Source organism: Vombatus ursinus, unplaced genomic scaffold (assembly GCF_900497805.2).
Source record: "Vombatus ursinus unplaced genomic scaffold, bare-nosed wombat genome assembly UNPS02014799.1, whole genome shotgun sequence".
NCBI lineage: Eukaryota > Metazoa > Chordata > Mammalia > Diprotodontia > Vombatidae > Vombatus > Vombatus ursinus.
The window spans coordinates 25064816-25081972 of NW_020954577.1; the positions used below are offsets into that span (position 1 = coordinate 25064816).

At 42.3% G+C, this 17157-nt stretch overlaps 1 long non-coding RNA gene across 1 annotated transcript; it reads left to right on the plus strand.

Moving 5' to 3' along the window:
- Positions 1-249: 249 nt before the first annotated feature.
- Positions 250-16310, plus strand: LOC114050677. Its single transcript, XR_003570054.1, has 2 exons — positions 250-383; positions 15711-16310. It is a non-coding gene; the product is annotated as an uncharacterized LOC114050677 (long non-coding RNA).
- Positions 16311-17157: the final 847 nt, after the last annotated feature.

Here is a 17157-nt window from a genome sequence, read left to right on the forward strand (position 1 = left end):
GGCAGAGGTCCAGCCCCGGACCGGCAGCAGCAAGAAGGCTGCGACCAGCAGCAGCCCCCGGAGCAGCAGCAGCATGAGACTGACTTAGCACCTCGAAGGGGCAGGAGGAGGAGGAGAAGAAGGATGCATGGCGCGGGTGGCCACCGCTGGGACGAGGGGCGGCGGTCGGGGAGGTCCCTCCCCGCCGCAGAGAAGCCCAAGGAGCAGGTGGAGGTGGAGAAGAAGGAGGAGGAGGAGGAAGACGAGAAGCCCAGGGAGCAGGTGGAGGTGGAGGAGAAGGAAGGCGACGAAGAGGAGGAGGAGGAGGAGGAGGAGGAGGAGGAGAGCCTCGGGCACGGGCACAGAGGCGACCACGGCCGCTAGTCTGGCTGCAGCAACTGCTGGTGAGAGATGCAATGAGGGGAGAGCTCGGAGCCTAGTTTAGGTGCCAGGAGGAGAAAGCGGAGGAGGAGGAAGAGGAGGAGTAGGGGGAGGTGGTGGTGGTGGTGGTGGAGGAGGAGGAGGGAGAAGGAGGGGAAAGTGTGACAGCAGCAGCGACGGCGGCGGCTCCGTGCTGCTTTTCCCTCCTCCTCTCCAGCCCGGGGAGAGGCTGCGGCTGGCTCAGACGTGTTAGTGGGGGAATCCTCCCCATGGGGAGGGGAGGGGAGGGGACGGCAGGAGAAGGGAGTGGACGGGAGGGGAGGGGACGGGTCTGGAGTTCGTAGCGCGGCGCTGGGGCTGGGAGACAGGGACAGCCCTGTCAGCTGCGCGCAGCGCGGCTCTTCCCCCTAACCCCTACCCCCTCCGCTTCTCCCGCCTCCTCTACCTTCTTCCCAAACCTGAGCCCCGCCCCTGCTCCCCTTTCCTCTCTTCCCCTGCACCTGCAAACTCCGGAGGATCTTGGCTTCCAAGCATTGGGAAAAGTTAGACCGCCAAACCTTTCCTCCACGCCCACCCTTCCCCCACTGCTTGTGGCTTTTGTGGTCATAAAACTCGGAGGTAGTAAAGCAAGTCTGGATGAGATTCGCTGATGGTTGGGGCTGGACTGGGGCTTCCCCTACTTCATCCTACGTCTCGCCCCACCTCTTCCACACCTCACCGTCCATTTCAATCATCCATTCTCTATCTCCATGAACTGCAGTCTCCTAAGACAGCATCTCACTTGCTTCGAGGCTGGGATCTACTGAAAGGTGTGATGACTTAGGAAACGCCCTTGGAACGCTACATTTATGTTAGCTGTCTAGCCTGGGTGATACGGTTTCCATTTCTCAGGCTATATTCTGCCCCCCCCCCCCCCCAGCCAGAAAGAGTAGTGGAATGGGTTCTTAAGTCTTGAAGAGAGGCTCGTGTAATTTACCCTTCTCTGTCCTGGAATAGAGTTGCCTCCTTGGCGATTTATAAAATATATAGCGATTTATAGAATTTTAGAGCAAGAAAGTACTTTAGAAACCGTTCAGTTCCATACTTTCATTTTACTGATGAGAAATGGAGGCCCACTTTCCCAGAAGGAAAGTGGCTTGCGCTAAGTCACACAAGCTAATCAGTGTCAGAGTTGAGACTAAAGCCCAGGTGACCTAATTCCCAGGCGAGTGCCCTTCCTAATACAACCAAACTTCTTTTAAAATCTTCAAAGGGAGAAGCAACATCCCCCACCCCCCAAATGAGTCTTCAAGAGTTTTACATCGTTAAGAAATTTCACAGCTAGCATTTCTCACAAGCTGAAGCAGTGTGCTAAGTGACAAACTCACAGTCACTGAAGGAACTACTTTGGGGACTGAGGTGGAGGCCGGACGGTAGAATGGGTACCCTGGGTGGTGCTTGGAACCCTACTGGCACAAGAAAAGGAAATATCTCTAGACTGGACATTCTCCCTTCTTGTAGTCCCCTGTTTACTCTCACTTTTCAGCCAGTTCCTGGAAGGGCGACTGGTTGTATTTTCACGAATGATTCATATCCAGTTCTCTGCAGGAGGACAATTAATCCCAGGGTAAGAAATTAAAGCGTGGAAATGGATGCCAGAGCTGCCAACTGAATTATGTTAACATTAAACTTGTATTAAAGAAAAAAGAAAAAAAAAACTTTTCTTGTGCAATTCTGCCTGTCAGACTTTGAATGAAATATATCCGTTTATAGCTCCTCCAGGGCGCTGTCCTTGGTCCTAAGGTTGGCATTCATCCTCCCTGCCATCATCTCACCTGAGAAAGGGAAAAGTCAGACGGAGGAAAGTAAGGGGATGCAGAAGTCAAAGCAACCTATAAAATGATTTTCTCCAAAAAGGTCCTAAAACAAACAAACAAACAAGCAAGCAAGCAACATCATAAGTCAACTGCCCTAGTGTGGCACTTTTCAACCAAGAGGGATTGTTTTAACCTGTAGTGGTGATGGGGAGAATGCTGCTGCTTCACCAAACCATTAGCACAGTCCTGCCAGGAAGCAGCATAAGAGACAAAACCATGAATATTCTTGATTTTTAGCTATTTTTTTCTCCTTTAAGCACCTCTGTTTCACTCACTGAATATATTGGCTAGCGTGATTTAACACTTTACTCAGATCCAAATTGTCTGACTGATGAACAAAATAACTTCATTTTTGCCTGCACTTTCAAGAAGAACTGAGAGAACAGGAAAGCTTGCATTTTACAATGTCACCTGTGCCTTGGCAGCTGGCATCCTTAGAGTTTCCAAAAGCTGAGAGCTTAAGGTAGGGACAAGGTGCAATGGGGGGAAAGGACATCAGAAAGTAGGGAGGGGAAAGAAAGAGACTTTCTTTGGAAAACCAAAGTGTATCTTAAGCAAGTTTATATCACTAAATTTGTGTATCAAAGTAATTGTCCAGAAATTTTTGGAAAGTGCAACCAACTCACTATTATTCAGAGTTTGATTATGTGATTTGTGGATTATTCAGTCCATGGGTTTTTAACCTGGGGGTTGTGGCTAGATTTTGGAGGTCCTTGAACATGGAAGGAAAACACATTCTTATTTCCCTAACCTCAAATTGAAATCTATTATTTCCTTAAATTATTTAAAAACAGGATTCTGAGAAGGGGGTCCATTTCTAGTCTTCAGCAGCCTGCCTGTGGGGTTCATGGAAAACAAAAGATCAGTCCCTCAGTGTCTCCCAGAGTGTGTTGCCTGTCTTTGTGACATTTTAGCACTTCTTACTAGTGATATAAATTAACTAATTGTAATTTATTACTTTGGGCAGCCATGGAAAAATTTTGAACACAAGAATTAGTGGCTATAATGATTTCAGATTTCAGTCAGATAATTCTGACCTCAGTCAGCACTAATAATCAAAAATTGACTGTAATTCATTTAGTATGCCGGACTTTGAAGATAAAGAAAATCAATACTGGTTCTTTTAAATTGTGTGTGTGTGGGGGGTGTGGGTGTGGGTGTTGGGGGGGGTTGGGTGGATTTTAGTCTGGACCTATGATTTCATGGGCATAGGGAAGCTCTAGTGATGAAATATCCTCTATCAATGCAGATCAACAGCTGGTCAGCAATTCAGCATCTTAAAGAGTTGCTTGGGAGTTTAAATGACTTGTGGCCGAGACAAGACTTAAACTCAGGTCTTCCTATATCTGAGATTGCCTCATGCCCCTCTTGTCTTATTTAATGTTGTGTTTAACAAGTCTGTCCAATTTCTTTTGGAAGTGTGGGGGATATATATCCTAGATTAATTAAGCAAATCTTAGAACAATGGATTATTAGCGATAGAAGGGACCTTAGTCAAACCTCTTTGGAACTGAAGCCCAGAAAAGTTAGATTGATTTGACCAAAGCCACATAGTTATTGGTAGAGCCAGGGATTAAACTGAGATCTCCTAACTTTAATCCAGTGTTCTTCCAGTGGCAATTTTCCTACTACTCTAAAGAGCCAAGCAGCTACCTTTCTACTCTAAAACTGCAGGATTCAGTTCATTTCAACAAGCATTTATTAAACACTTATTACGTGAAAGGCACTGCAGTAGGAGCTGGGGATACAAAATCAAAACTGAAACAGACTCTGCCTTGAAATAGTTTACATTCAATGAGATGATGCAACATATACACAGAAACATAAATAGAAAGCACATGCCAGGTGATTTAGCTCCAGTAGCAAAGAGTACTAGTACTGTGACCCATGGGGATCCAAAAGGGAGGAGGGAAATCTGTGTTGGGCTTTGAAAGAAGCTAGAAATTCTACAATTGGAGGTAAGGGGCACATGAGTTCCAGATAGGGGAGGGAGAGGTAGCATTTGTGCAGAGGATAGGACTAGAGGAGAAAAGAGCTTTTAGGCCAGTTTTATGGGAATGGAGAATGCAGGAAGAGGAATCCTATGAAATAAGACAGGAAAGGTAGATAGGAGTCAGATTTCCAAGGACTCTAAATGCCAGGCTGAGGATTTTTTAAAAAAAATATCTTAGAGGCAACAGGGAGCCACTGATGCTCTGTGTGTGTGTGTGTGTGTGTGTGTGTGTGTGTGTGTTTAACAAGTCTGTCCAATTTCTTTTGGAAGTGTGGGGGATATATATCCCAGACAAATTAAGCAAATCTTAGAACAATGGATTATTAGCAATAGAAGGGACCTTAGTCAAACCTCTGTCAAACCTTAGTCAAACTGAAGCCCAGAAAAGTTAGATTGATTTGACCAAAGCCATATAGTTATTGGTAGAGCCAGGGATTAAACTGAGAACTCCTAACAGGCAACAGGGAGCCACTGATGCAGTGTGTGTGTGTATGTGTGTGTGTGTGAGTGGGTGGGGTGTATGTAGATGGATAGGTGGAAGGGGAGTGCTTCTATGATTCTGGGAAATGAGGATGATAGAATGAAAGATTTAGACAAATCTCTGGATAAATCTCTGAGTTTACTAGGTCCATAGGAACCTAGGAAAACCCCTACAAATTAGGACGGAATATCCTTGTACAGACAGAATGTGTATTCCTTTTGGTAGAAAACCAATAGTCGAAAGATTCAAAGCAACTAATATAACTACACAATAATGTCCTACTTTTCTCCATTTCTAAAACTCTTTGCAAATATTATGTTCTTGTATCTTCACACACCTTAGTGAAATAATAACAACAATATCTTGAGTTTTTTTTAATTCATTGCATCCAAAGAGTTTAAAGTGTCTCCAGTGCATTAATTCATTAGTATATTAGTGATCTAGGTGGGATTAAGATTTTTTTTATCATATATCACACACACACAGAGAAAGAGAGAGGGAGAGAATGAGATCATAAAGTGAGAACGTGGCAATTGAGAGTTAGAAGCCATTGATAACAAGATCCATCCATCTGGTGAATGTACGTAGCCTTGTTGACATGGAGAAGTATGTTGGCTTCCTTGCTTTTCTCTCTCTTCTTTAGGCTCTTTGGGAGGGGATGTTAGTGGTGAAAGGCAGAAGAAGAAAACTGGGAGGGAGATGCAGCCTTTGAGCTTTACCCTGAGTGTTTAGATGTGTTTAAGTTCTCTGCTGATGATTTCAGCATTCCAGTTTTCAATGTTAAGGTCTACAGAAAGGTTTCATCTGGATGGGTGCTACCTTCCCCAGCTGCAGAATGACAGCTTTGTATGCCTTAGTAGACTGCCTTCATGAGTTTCTGTGACCAAAAAATAATCGTGTCTCGGTGGTCAGTCCTCTAGTGATGAGCAGCTAGGCTGGTCCTTGGATGATAGGCAAATGAGTTTGTTAGCACACCTGGACTCAAAGTCTTTCTGGTTTGGTAGGACCTTCTACATTACTTCTTGACCTCGTTTACTTAGCTTTTCTTTCTATATTACTTGAGGGATGTAATTGGTTTACTGATCTCCCTGGACTGAACTGATTTTTCCTGTTTATGATTTCCTATAGTAATTGCTGACTCTAAGATTTAGTTGACAATTAGTTATGGCAGCATGGTATAGTGAAAAGGATGTTGCCTCTGGAATCGGAAGATGTGAGTTCAGATTTTACTTCTGTCTCTTACTACCTTTGTGACCATGGGCAAGTTGCTTTTCTCCTTTGTGCCTCAGTTTCCTCCTATGTAAAACGAGAGCTAGATGGCTTCTAGGGTCCATTCCAGATCTAGACTTAAGGTTCTGTGATCTCTCTTGTTGCCTTGAGTTCATATTTAAATCATACACAATTATTTGCATTTTCAAATGTTTATATTTAATTCCCCCAATTACAGTACAAATTCCTTGAAGACAGAGACAATGTCTTATTCCTCTTTGTACCCCCCAGTACAGTGCCTTATACATAGCAAGCCGAATTGGGGGTAGGGGTAGGGTAGATGACTTTTGATGTAGTCTCAAAAAACTCTGTTTTATGAGGGCCTAATCTTTCCTGCATCCAGTTGTCTCTGCTCTAGATGTGACTTCCTTTCTCCTGCATAGTATCCCTTTTTCTGCTCCTGGAACTTTTCATGTTATACATTTCCATACCCCATATAGGCTTGCTAATTGACACCTACCTGCATGAAATTAATTGATATACATTAATTTGATTTGATTTGTCAAGTAGTCACTTAGTACAATGGTATATAGATGGACGTGAATATGCAACATAAGTTGTAAGTACAATCAGTATTTATTAAATGAGCCAGGCACTCTGCTAGATTCTGGGAATACAAAAACAAAGAATGAAATGATCGCCACTCACAAGAAGCTGATAGTCTAACCGGGGAAATAGGTATTTATATAAATCTATGCAGTATGAATATAAAGCAAATAAGCACAAAATTTACAAAGTAGTTAAATATAAGGTAATTTGGGAGAGAGGGCATAATCGGGGTTGGGAGATGGAAATCAGTAAAGACTGCAGGTGCTGGTGACCAAAACAAGGGCAGGAGTGTAGAATGGTAATCCAACTTGAGGATGCAGCTTGGGTGAAAGGTAATGGGGTTTTAGACATCCACAGAAGTTTAGAGCTGGTGAAAAGTCTCCAGATCATCAGAGTCCAACTCCTTTTTTATAGATGAGGAAAAATTGCAAAAAACCACTTGACTCTGAGAGGATGGAATGTAATAGGGACAAGTGTAAAGTTCTTCACGCGGGTTAAACAAAAGTCAACTGAATAAACACAGAATGGGGGGAGATGGGGCAAGTATTCAGCTTGATGTGAGTCAACAATGTGAGATGGTGTCCAAAACCCCTAATAATATCTAAGGCTGAATTAAAAGAACCAGTGCCCAGAATGAGGAAGGTTGTAGTCCCACTACATTTTACTCTGGGTGGACCACATGAGAAGTGTTATGTTTGTGTCTGGATGTATGCCCCATGTTGGCAAAGATGCTGATAAGCCAGAAGAGGTCTTGAGGATGGTGACCAGGTTAGCAAGGATCAGTTGAAAGAATGGGGAATATTTTAGTCTGGAAAAGAAAAGACTTTGGATGGGGATGGGGAGGGGGAGGGTTGGGTGCATAATAATCACTTTAATAATAAGAAGGACTGACTGTGGAGGAGGGATTGTATGTAGGTATGTCGTGAAGTGGTTAGAGATCTCAGATCAGAGAGGCCCAAGTTCAAATCTGGCCTCTGACGTTAGCTATGTGATCCTGGGCCATCTCTGATGGCCTCAGTTTGCTTGTCTGTGAAATAGAGATAATAATAGCACCTACTTCCCAAGATTATTGTGAGGATCAAATGAAATAATATTTGTAAAAAGCTTAAAGTGCTACATAAATGCTAATTGCTGTTAATACTGCTACTACTAATTATTATTGTTTATTTTTGTTGTTGTCATATGTGTTCTGCTTGACCATTAAGTATAAAACTAGAAGCAATGCACAGCAGTCATATAAGGACAGATAATGGCAAGATAAGAAAACATTTCCTAATCATTAAAAAAGTCCAAAAGTTAAGTGGGCTGCTTCAGGGAGGAGTGAGTTTCCCATTACTGGAGAACTTCAAGTAGAGGATCAATGACCACTTGCTAGGGATTGGTAGATGGGATTTCTCCTCGGGTATGAATTGGATTAGATAACCCATTTGTCCAGAAAAGGGCAACCATGATAGTTAAGGCCCCCAAGCCCATGTCATGAAGTTCATATGAAGGAACCAGGGATGTTCAGCCTGGAGAAGAGAAGACTTGAAGGTCTCTCATATGGAAGGAGAAGTAGGCTCATTCTGTTTGTCCTTGGAGGGGAAGATCAAGAGTTATGCGTCAAGGTTGCAAAAAAGCATGTTTAGACTGGAGACCATGAAAAACATATTTAAAAATAGAAAGATGAGTGACTTCGGAAGGCAGTGTGCTCTGATTGGAAGGCTTATTGGAAACTGGATGATTATGTTGTGATAGTTTCCTTTTGTATATGGGTTGGACAGGATGATTGTTGAGATCTCTTCCAGCTCTAAAACATGGTGATTCTGGAACCTTTGAAGTCCTTTCCCAGCAAGGAAGGCCGTGTATTGTTGAAAAGAGCACTAACTTTGGAATTAGAGGATTAGGATTCAGATCCTTCCTCTGATGTTTTGTTTCTGTCTTGAGCACCTCTCTGGGCCTCAGTTTCCTTATCTGTAAAATAGGTGGGTTAGACTAGATGTCCTCTCAAGACATTTCTAGTGTTTACCCTATAGTCCTATCACCCTGTGAGATTCTATGATTCTGTGAAGGTCAGGTTCATGTAAGTGAATAACTTGCCTAATGCCACATAGCTAAATAAAGCTAGAGCTTGGACTGATATTTCTGTGGCTTTCTAGTGAAATGAATGGATGAATTCCATAGAACCATAGATTTAGAGTTGGAAGATAGTTGAAAGGTCATCTAATATGACCTCCTCATTTACTCATGAGGAAACTGAGGCCCAGGGAGGGTAAGTTACTTTTCTGAGATTACCTAGAATAAGATTTGAACTTGCCTCAAAGGGAAAAGAAGGGTAAAGAAGGAAAGGGAACAGAATGGAATAAAATGGAAGGGGACGGAAAAAGAAAGAAAGAGAAGGGAGAGAAATGGTTTATGTAAGAGAGGATTCTGGAGGAGGGAACTAAGGCTAACATGGTGGATGGTTTGGGAGAATTTGGGAATGGGTATATGCAGGGCTAAAGGGACCATTATTTATTCCACATCTTCAAAGCAATTCAATTGTCTCTGATTCATACTCCATCTTTAAAGCACCATTTTTACCCACATCTGTCCCTCTTATAGTGATCTCTGTTGACTATATCTGGTTCTGCTCACTCAGCTAGGCAATTCTTGAGTCTGGAACTCCCTCCTGAGAGCTTTCAGGCAGCATGTTTGTGGATTTTGATAGACAGCATTTACAGTATCAGGAAGCAGTTGTCGAAATGTTGTGAAGGAAAGCCAATAAGGACGGTATGGTGACTGAACCAATAGCTGTGACATGCAGCATGTTGGTTTCAGTGAAACAACCAACCTTAACCACATATTCCTTTTCAGAAGGCATGTCAGGTCACACGAGGCAATAGATCAACTTTCCCCTCAAACGCTGAGTTTCTGTGCTTTTTATCCTTAAATTGGTTCACTTTGGGGAAAGACGCCTCTTAAATCAACCACTCAATGTGGTGGTATTTTGCTGTTCTTCCTGTTACCCGTATCACCCCCGCCCCACACATTCACCATGCAACGGCTTATTTAACAATCAGAGCTGTCACCTCTGAGAAAACTAATGTAGCAAAGCTGAAGCACAAAAACCACTCCTTGCAAAGGCAACTGTAATTTCCACTCCATTTGCTAAACAAGTATCATAAATATTTACTCCACACCTCCTTGTAAACACCTCAAAAACACATCCCTCCAAATTAGGTAATTGGCACCCAGTTTGTAGAATTCCAAGACTCCAAGGATAAGTAGGACTCAAATTGGAGAAGTTTAGTGACTGAAGGAACTCTCTTATTAAGTATCTTGTTTTTAGAATTGCTCTTCTCAGCCTTTTCCATTGTATTTCCAGCCCAAAACAGGCTCTTTACCATGGCCGCAGTCTAACCGTCTTCCAGATCCCTGTTTGTGGGATCACGGACAAGGGTGAAGGGGAAGAGGCCTGAATTCTGAGTCAGAAGGCCCGGGTTCAAATCTGTCTTTGCCACACTGCCTCTTACCTACTAACAGTATGACCTTGAGTAATCCCTCAGGTTCTCTGGACCTCAGTTCTTCATCTGTAAAAGGAGGGATTGGGCTTCACAGTCCCTTCCTGCTCTAAATCTATAGTCTCTTGATTATAGACTTTTGAATCTCAACTAGTTCTAAAGAGAAGACTTGCTTTGGAGCATAAAAGGGTATTCTATTTACTCTGAGTCCTTAAGCTATGGTGGAATCAGTTAAAATACTATTAAGTAATGGGTAGCATCTATAATAATTGACATTTATATAGTACTTTAAAGTTTGCAAAGCACCCTACATAGATTACCTTACTTTAGTCTCACAATAACTCTGTGAAATAAATAAATCTAGGTATTATCATGCCAATTGTATAGATAGGGAAACTGAGGCTCAGAAGGGTTAATTGACCCACCTGTGGCAACACAGCTAATAGATGAGAGGCAGCATATTGTAGTAGAGAGCTCTAGACTTGGAATCAGGAGAGCTGTGGGTTCAAATCCAGCCTCTGATACTTAGTAACTCTGTGTCCCTGGGAAAGCTATTGACCTCTCTGAGCCTCACTTTCTTAATTGGTGAAACAAGAATGATAATAGCACCTGCCTCACAGGGTTGTTGTGAAGATCAAATGAGGTAATATGTGTGAAGTGCTTTGTGAGCCTTAACTGGCTATATAAATGTGAGCTGTGATTATTATAACCCAAGTTCTCTTGATTCCAAATCCAGGACTTTATCCATTGTGTCATGCTGTCTCCCCTCTGTGAGTGGGGAATAAGCAATGTGAACTCTTGAACTCTTCAGAAGGAGCCCATATTCCCTTAGGAATGAATGAATGAATGAATGAATGAATGAATGAATGAATGACAAAGTACATGTTTACCCCTTACTGTGTTCCAATCACTATTAAGCCCTGGAGATACAAATAGAAAAAATGAGAGAATCCCTGCTCTCAAGGGGCTCACATTCCAATGGGAGGAGACTACACATAAATGTTAGCTGCAGGGCAGATTGAAAGACTTGAAGGTCTTCACGGTTCAGTGATAGGGCTGATGGCAAGGTCCAATTGTCTCTAGGGAGCAACAGCAATCCAGTTGACAATATGGCAGGGGATGGGTAGTTGGAGGCAGGGCAGATGGTAGAAGTCTAATAGTCTTCCTTTTAAAGGACTAGAATTGGTGACTCTCAGGTTATCCAAGCATTCATAGGAGAGGGGTGTAGGGAAAGCAAAGGAGAAGGATGTCCCTGACCAACTCAAGGGATCTTGGTGGCCTGAGAATTGTGAAAATATTTCTATCAATCATGAATTGTGGAAGGCAAATAAGAAAAAATACACACAGATAAACAGATTTATAGATTCGGACCTGAGAGGGAAAGTAGAGATTATCTATGTCCAAGCTTCTCTTCTTACTATTGAGGCAAATGAGCCCCTGAAATGGGACATGACTTACTCAAGGAATCAGTTAGTGGCTGAGTAACAATTCCAGCCCAGATCTCCTTGACATCTCATTCTGAGCTCTTTCCACTTCATTTCTCAGCCTTGTATACAACACTTTGCAAAGCTTTTAGCTGTACCTTAGAAGTCAGTAGCAACCTTAAATTATGACAGAAGAGCAGCTTCCAGTTCACTTGGGGCAAAAAAGAAAAGAAGGTTGGTTATTTCTATTTGCCCTGAACTGTGTACTTCTAACTGTTTACAGTGGTTGGGGTTTATCATGCAGAATACTGCTGACCTTTCCTATTTACGATGTTAGCTGCGCACCACTAATTTCCATTTTGACATGATGTGTGGTACACATCTACCAGGCCCCCTCAAGACTTCCAGGTTAGTCAATTAGACAGCTCCCCCATGGGACACAAAGTCCAGTCTGCTGGCTCTGTTGCTTGATCTCTACTTCACCAATAGGTTTCCCATTCCCCCAGCCTGGGCTCACTTGAGACAGAAGAGAAATAGAGGGAAGGAGGTGAACCATGTTGGTCTGATTCCTCATCTACAAAATGAGAGAGTTAGACTAGTCAGTCAGTAAACACTTATTAAGTACCTACTATGTGCCAGGCATGGAGGGAGCTTGGTACAGTGGAAGGAGTCCTAGATCTGGAGAATGAGGAGTTGGATCCAAATATTGACTCTGCCATTTTCAATCAGTGCTACCACAGGCAAGCCAACTTCCTCTGGCCTCAGTTCAATTCAATCCACAAAATTTCATTAAATACTTTCTATGTATATAGACATTGGAGAAACAAGGATGAAAAACGAAAACCAAGTTCCTGCCCTCAAGGAGCTTACATTCTAATGGGCGTGGATTTCCTCTTTTGCAAAGTGAAAGGGTTGGCTTCAATGACCTCTAAGGTCCTTTCTAGGTCCACGTCTGTGATCCTCTGATCTCTAAGGTCCTTTCTACCTCTAATCTATGATTCTATGAAATCACTCAGGTACAGAGCTGTAATGGACCTAAAAGGACCACAGTGTGGAGGAAAGAGGACTCAATATGAAGTTACAGGATCCAGGTTCAAGTCCCAGCTCTGATGCTTTGCTACTTGTTTCTTTGGGCAAGTCATTTCATTGCTCTGGGCCTTAGTTTCCTCAGCTGTAAAATGAGACCGTATGGTTACTAAGATCCCTTTTCATCTCCAAATCTATGATCCTATTATTCTGATCCAGGTTCCTGTTTAGGGCCCTAATAAATTCCACCTGGGTATTAGGACTTCTTTTCCTATTGGAGGATGGCCAAGTCGCAGCTCAAAGTGCCCCATCACAGATACCGTTATTTACATTTTTATCAGCTCCATTCTGATCTCTGGAGCTACAAAATACCTATAAATGGCTCTGTTCCTGCTACTAGACAGATGAATGATTAAACCCCCTGAGACAGAGGAGACTTCATCCTATTTTCAGAAATCTCCAGAAACAGAAATCCTATAACCTTTTTTGGTGGCCTGTTCCAGAATTTAGCCATCATTTGTGTAGTCAGGGAATCCTTCCCTTCGATTGTTTCTTGAATTTGTTCCTTCTACATTCCCGTTGCTTCCTCTCTCTCACTCCCACACCCAAGCCCCTTTTATCTCATTCCTGAATTACTACACCAGACTCTTAACTCTTGCCCCAATGCCCCTTTCCCCTAGGCCATCCTACATACCTGTAGGTATGGATTAATCTTTCTATAATCATATTTCCATGTTGATCATACACCCCTGTCCTTGAGAATCTACTAAGGTTCTCTGTTACCTAAGACAATGTTCGCCAAAGTTGGGAGGGTTGTGTGGCCTGACCCCAGTGAATGTGTAATCAGCCATCTGGAGGGTGGAAAGGTGAATATCATCTCATCTCTTAATACAACCACATCTACCACACATAATACTCCTGGCTCTGCCCCCTCCCTTTGCTGTTCAAGCTTTCAGCCTCCCCTCTTCTGGGTTGAGTGCTGGCTCCTTGGGGCAGTTACAACTTAGCCTCAAGGCCAGTTTGCAAGTTCCCCACTCGTGATAACCACTCTAGAGATACCCACAGCATTCTCCTAATGTACATCATTATTAAAACTGCTATACAAGTATATAATTTACAATTATTTCATATAATATATCAAATGTGATAATATAAATTATGTAATTCATAATTCTAATTTGTAATTAATAATATAATTTATAAATAAGTAAATAGGCATATATTATGGCTGTGTTTTTTTTTTTAACTAATAGAGGTTTTTAATAAAACATGTTTAGAGACCACTGACCTAAGAGATCAAGTCCAGATTTCTCATCCTGGCATTCAAGGCCCTCTTTCACTTATTCCCACCTACTTTTCCAACCAATCTGTAGCTGTTCTTCAGCACTGACCTTCGGGCTTGTTTCATTACTATTCCTTTCCACCCACTCTCACTCTTCCCACGCATAAGCTGTGACTCTGTACTTTTGTTCAAATTATCACCAATGCCTAGGAGCATTGTCCTCCGTTCTCTCTTTCACGCATCTTTTTAGATCTAGAGCAAGTTTCCACCTACTCCATGGAGCCTTCCGTGATTGACCCAGCTCACTCTGGCTTCCTCTTTGAATTTCCATGGCATTCCCAATCACTTAAGTGCACACATGTGGAGTTTCCATCTCCTTAGCTTTGTTTGTCAGATCCTCTCTGTCTGGAATATCCTTCCCCTATTCTCTGCTCATCCAAGTCCCGTTCATCCTTCAGAACATAGGCAGATACCTCACTACTGCAGACTCCTTCAGAACTTCTGGACTGGACTGCACTCCCTTGGCACTTACCAATATCTTCTATCATGATTTATTATTAAGAACATAGGATTCAGGGTCTGAAAGGCAGTGTGGTGTGGTGGACAGAGTGATGAAAGACCTGGCTTTGAATCTTGCCTCATGCTCTTACTATCTGTGTGACTCTGGTCAAATAATTTAACCACTCTGAACCTAAGTTTACTCATCTGTAACACGATGTGGTTGGATTTGATGACTTCTAAAATCTATTTCAGCTTTTAATCTATGATCCTATGAACATTACGTATAATCTCAATCAACCCTCTCATTTTATACATAAGGGAAATGAATCTTGGAGAGTTGTTGACTTTCCCCAAGTCAGAAGATCATAGATTTAGAACAAGAAGGAACCATTGAGTCTGACTGTCTCTAAATGTTTTAAATGACTGAAGCAGGATTCAAATCCAAAACCAGGTTGTAAGTAGCTTTTCAGAGGAAAGATTTCCTGATTGGAATGAAGAATGATTGTTAAACCATAAACAAACTGACTAACATAACTCATGAAGAGTTATAGAAAGAAACTGTTATATCAACACAATCACAAATAAGTGGAGTTTTGAAGAAATAGATAGATAAAACAATTATTTGGAAACTCATTAGTTTTCTGCCTTCTCAGGTGAACACACCAATTCCTTTAAAATCACTAAAGGCTGGTTTTCATCTATTGCTCTACCCAAGGTAATGAGGGCTAGGGCCTAACTCTCCGACTAAATTAAGGTTTTTTTGTGAGGAGTTTGTATGTACGTGTATGTGTGTGTGTGTGTGTATTGTATGTGTATATATGTGTGTGTGTGTATATATATACATATGCACACACACACGTATGCATATACACATACACACACACACATATATGCCACACTCATATATGGCTTTATGTAGAACTCCCTTCCTTATTTTGTACATTTGTTTGTGTATTTGTTTTTATTGATGTTTATTAAATTTATAATTAAAAAAACAAATAAATACTTGCTGCATTGTCTTTACCTAATTAGGTGATCTCCCACTACAATTTAAAGCCCATTTCCAATGGCTGGGTTTCCTTGTGCCCATTTATTTCTTTTAATCCCCTGACCACTGAGCACAATGCTTTCCGTATAGGAGCATAGATTTAAAGCTAGAAGGGACTGCAGAGATCATCTAATTCCATTCCTTCATTTTATTGAAGGGGAAACTGAGTTCCAGATAGGCAAAGTGACTTGTTCTAGGTCACATCAGTAGGAAGGGGTAGAATCATGGTTTGAACTCAGAATCTTTGACTTCAAAACCAGTGCTCATTTCTCACCCCCCCCCAACGTCTCCCCTTGTACCATGCTGCCTCCCTGTGGTTGATACTCAGTGTATGTGTGTGTGGTTGATCATAATGATGTGGGCCCCACCTGACCTCTTGGGCACTGTTCCTTGCTTGTTTACCGCATGTATGCCTTGTCTCATCTGTCGTTCCTTACAGAGTCTCCGAGTTGGAAGGGGTCATCTCGTCTAGTCCTTCCTTAAGCAGGAATACTCTCGACATCATCCCTGGTGAATGGTTATCCAGCCTCTGCATAAAGACCTCCAGGGATGGGGATCCCACTACCTCCTGAGGCAGCCTAATCTATTTTTGGACAGCCCTGATTGTCAGGCTTCCTTCTTTAGAGCCAAAATCTGCCTCTGTGCAGAGGCTGTTGCTCTTCGTGCTGCCCTTGGTGCCAAGTAAAGCAAGTGTGTCGCCCCTGCCCCCCAACATGGCAGCCCTTCGAACGCTTGAAGGGAGCTTTCATGTTCCCCCTACCCGTCCCATGCCTTGCAGCCCCCGCAAGTCTCTTCTCAAGCAGTAAGCTTTTGGCTTTCCCATGCCCACCTCCTTCCCACTGCTTGGCCCTTCTGCTGTCTGAGGGAAGGGACCGCATTTTCCCCTTTTATAGCCTCTACAGTCCCTAGTACAGCACTGGGGACCTAGTATGTGCTTACTACGTACTTGTGGCAAACGCATCATTCCTTTTGAGCCAGTGATCCCATTGCTGGGAGTGCATCCTAAAGATATAATGAAAAGAAAAAAAAAAGGACCTAGCTGTATAAAAATATTTATGACTGCTTTATTCGTAATAGCAAAAAAAACCAAAACAAAACTGGAAACAACCCATATGTCCAATGATAACAGAATGACTGAATCAATGATGACATATTAGTGTCATGGAACATTATGGTGTTGTGAGAGAAAAAAAAAGAAACAGATGAAGAGTATGAGCAAATGTGAAAAAGCTTATATGAAGTGATACAGAGTGAGATTGGCAGAATCATGAAAAGTAGACTCAGTGAATAGAACTCGATCTTTTTAAAGAAAGAAAAGAAAACAGAGCCCAGGCTAATGGTGCTTCTGACAGATTTGGACAGGGACCCAGAGCAAATGTATTTTCGGTTAGTTTGTTATGTATTTGATTCTACTTTGTTAAAATGTAAGGTGTATATATATCTATTTATGGCTTCATGTAGGACCGCATTCCTTATTTTGTACATTTGTTTATTTGTTTTCATTGATGGTTATTAAATTTATAATTTAAAAAGCAAGCAAATAAATACTTGTTGCATTGTCTTAACTTTTACCTAATTAAGTTATCTCCCATGAAACTTGAAACCCGTTTCCAATGGCTGGGTTCTCTTGGGCCCAAAAAAGGAATTAACCAAACAGACAATTCCCTCATCGTGTATCTCCACATACATGAAGCTTCCATCAAATTCTACTCTAAAACCTTATCCTGGCTTCCAGGGGACACTGGAGTTTCAAAGGCTATAATAGCAGAGCACAAACCCTGGCTGGCCCTGGGGGTCAGATTTGGAGGTTGGTCCTGATGATGGCCAATGTGTTTGTTATATGAAGATGGGTCTAAGACAAAGACCAGGTTGGCCATAAGGTGATA